The following is a 3923-nucleotide window of genomic DNA, read 5'->3' as shown; positions in this document are numbered from 1 at the left end:
TATATATATATATATATATATATATATATATATGTATATATAGTTTAACTTAATCATTTTAATAATCTGTATTCTTTTTAATTTAGCAGAAACTTCAAAATAAATTTTCACCCTGTACTGAAATCTTTTTCAAGTTTAAGTCATGATTTTGAGCTAAATCCAGATTTTATCCAGTCCGTGGGTGTGTGAGTATTAATCTGACATGAATGATGTTTTATCTGGACAAATTCTGAAGCTTCCAGGTTAACCCTTTTATTGTTCGTTAACTTTGTGACTATTCATGACCCTTAGGGAAAAATCAACCACCTTATTTAACTGCATAAAATACTGTTTATTTTATTTTATTCACAAAATAAAACAACTAGTTAGTCTTTAAAAGAGTTAACTCTTCCTGAACACATCAAATTAAATGACTTATTTTAACTCTTCAGGCCATTATTACTATTATTGTAATTCCATCCATCCATCCACAATGTTTGGTAAATAACAAAAGTAAAGTGTCATAACAAAAGTCAAGAAATTTTTAATACATTTTTATTGTCAACATCTATACTGAAATGATACGTCGATAGTTTAGGGCAGGGACAGACACTTTTATTTAATGGTACACATTGTATGCTGTCGCTGCACAGCTGGACGTAAACCGACTGTAAGTCTGCTGTGATTATTTTGTTGAAGAATCATCTGAAACACACACACGTATTACTTAGCCATATTTGATCGACATTTACATACTTTTACACTCTCCTCCTACTATAGCATTATTAGCATTAGCTCACCCTCACATCCTCACACCCTCACACGTCGTTTAACTTGCATCTTTATGTCTTCCCACACTCTCTTGTACTTCTCTAGTCTTTTGCCTCGCTGCCCGCAGCCTTTTCTGGATCTCTTCTCTTGGACTTTTGACAAAAAGCCACAGAATAAGCAGAATGTTCAACAAAGCCAGGACAGCCTCCATTTCGGTTGTGTATCTTTTCAGGGTCTTCTTCCTATAATACGTTTAGTGGTGGCTAGTAAATAACATAATAGAGCACTACCGCCACCAGCTGGTAAGGCGCGTTGGATTCTGGACCTGCCCACTAGAACCAGTACTGAAGTGTATATGGAAAAGCAACTTGTGCCGTACTGAACCGAGTTGAGCTGTGTCGAACCGTTCCAAGCCATTCCTATGGAAAAGGGGCATTAGATGCCTTCTGGCTTCATCAGTGTGATTTTTTTGAATGAACCAAGGTGCTAAGGGAGTTTGAAGCCACCTCCCCTCCAATACACCTTTGTGCCACCACGTGAGGTAGTAACAGACCTTAAATATTTGAAATGTGAAAAGGTAAGACAGCTATGTGGCGCAAAAATGTGAAAAACGATGACATGACCTATGTGAAATCTGTGATGATAGAGTTAAACTTCTTTTGGCTTTTCCCTCTTTAGGGTTACCACTGCGAGTCATCCTCCTCCATCTCACTCTGTCCTCTGCATTCTCTGTCCTCAACCCAATTATCTCCATATCCTCTCCAACTGCATCCATATGTCTCCTCTTTGGCCTTCCTTGTTGTCTTTTTCCTGGCAACTACATTTACAACATCCTTCTACAAATATGCCACACTGTCCCTCCTCTGGACATGTCCAAACCATCTCAGTCTGGCCTCTCTAACTTTATCTCCTAGTTCTTCAACCTGTGTTGTACCTTGGATGATCTCATTCCTAATCTTGTCCATTCTTGTCACTCCTAATGAGAACCACAACATTTTCATTTTTGCCACTTCCAGTTCTGTCTCCTGTCTTTTTGAAAGTGCCACTGAATCCAAAGCATGGAATTAAACAACAAACAGATTTATTGAAGAGAGACTATTTAATAATGATGTTCAGTAACTTTATATTTAGTCGCAAAAATGGTTAACCATGGAGAATTGCTATACTCTTTTATATAGTCATGTTTAGAAAATGTTCTGAAGGAGACGTTTGTCACATATTCATTGTGCAGAGTTCTATGTCAATGCAGCTGAGTTCAGCACTAAACATCTTTTGGTTTCTTTATTCTTGTTTCATTTCTGATTCTGAAAGTTCACATCTTCACCCGACATGGCTGGCTCCATTAGTGATTGATGAATGGTCAAAAGTAGTTTACAGATCGACTTGTCCTTGTGGTAATTTTGCAGAACGGTTTTGTAAAAGCAACTTTAAAGATAAGGCAAGGATTTTCGTCATCAAGGGACATCTCAGAGTACAGCTGCTACTCCTCATCATTATCATTTGAGGTGGTGCAGTCAACTGATTACAATGCATTTTTTCCCAAGGTTTTCCGGGAATATCCCACTGAGAGGGAAAAAACTTACTGGAGGGGTCTTGTGTTCTCTCAGGCATAGGATCTTACTGGAGAGCATCACTGGGGAGAGGGACATCTGTGTTTCCTGGACCAATTTTCCTGATGTGACCTCAGACAAGTGGAAGAAAATGGATAAATGAAATTTAAGTTTAGTCCTAAGGGTAAGGGTTAAGTTGCAGAAATAAACAGAAGTGACTACAAAGTCATGATAAGGATAGAAACACAAATGTGTCTGCATGTGTGCGTGTGTGTGCAAGAGAGAATAAAAATGATTGGGGGTGAAAATCAGAAGCAAATAATATTTGTGTGTAGGAGCAGATGCGTAGGCATGGTGTGGCAACATGAATCATCACAACTGATGGACATGTGGTTTAAATATGAGGAGTTCACTCCGACCCTCCTGGAAACCTACAGTATTTGTGAAACTTCCTTGTAAACTACTGAATTGCAAAGATCCTCAACCCCCACTGTTTTTCTGTTAATTTACCACAAATGTTGCAATACCTAATGTTGCATGTAGGGATGCACCAATCCACTTTTTTTGTTTAACTTCCGATCCAATGCCGATACCTAAATCTGGTTATCGGCTGATACTGATACTATTCCGATATCATCATCTTTACTGATGTGGATTTGTACAAATACTGTATATGCATGCATGTCCAAAAGGGCAACTTGAGGTAAGTTTTATTAATGTTGGATAAGTTCAATGTTAGAATTAAATCCAGCTAACACAAAACGTTTTTATTCCTAGCTTAGAGTCAGTCAGTGTTAGAGAGTTTTATTGTCATGCACACCACATGTGGTACATGTGGTGGAACGAGATTATGTACACAGGGTCCCAGTTCCATCCCACAATAAAATGTAGAAGAAAAACAGCAATAAGATCTAAGATATGAACTAAGAAAAACATTAACTAAATATACACTAAGCACTAATAGCATAAAAACATTAAAAACAATATGCCAACGTGAATATTAAAGTGGATATTAAAATGATTAAATGGCTTCAAACCTCTGATAATGGCAAAAAACAACACATACATGTTTCTGTTTTTAGTATTTTACATCGCTTTATAGTGTAGCTGTTTTTGTTTCTTTTTTTAAATATATTTTCTTTTATTTTTCAGTTCATATGTTTTTTTATGATTGTCTACTGTTGTACTGATAGATATCTCCTGGAGGGTAATTTTTCTAATTCTAATACAAAAAGCACACTAAGCTACTTCATATATATTTTTTAACAATTCAGCTTTGACCTTTTTCTTAAATGTACACATTGACTTGGCATTTTTCACATCACTCTCTAGACCATTCCACAATCCAACTCCTTGGATTGAGGTAGACCTTCCCTTCAGACTAGTTCTGAATTTTGGTTTGACAAATATCTCTATCCCCTTAAGATTATAACAACTTTGTCTTTTAACAAAATTTCTTTGGATATTTAATGGTAATGTGTTATTTTGAGCCCTATACATAACTGATAAAATACTATAATCTACTAAATCATGGAACTTCAATAACTTCAGTTGATAAAATAATGTACTTGATGGATGACTGTAATGCTTTCTGGTGATAATTCTTACAGCTCTTTTCTGTAA

Source organism: Nematolebias whitei, chromosome 19 (assembly GCF_014905685.2).
Source record: "Nematolebias whitei isolate Nwh7 chromosome 19, NemWhi1, whole genome shotgun sequence".
In the NCBI taxonomy this organism is placed as follows: Eukaryota; Metazoa; Chordata; class Actinopteri; order Cyprinodontiformes; family Rivulidae; genus Nematolebias; species Nematolebias whitei.
The sequence above is the reverse complement of the archived record's forward strand: the minus strand, read 5'-3'. Positions refer to the sequence as shown.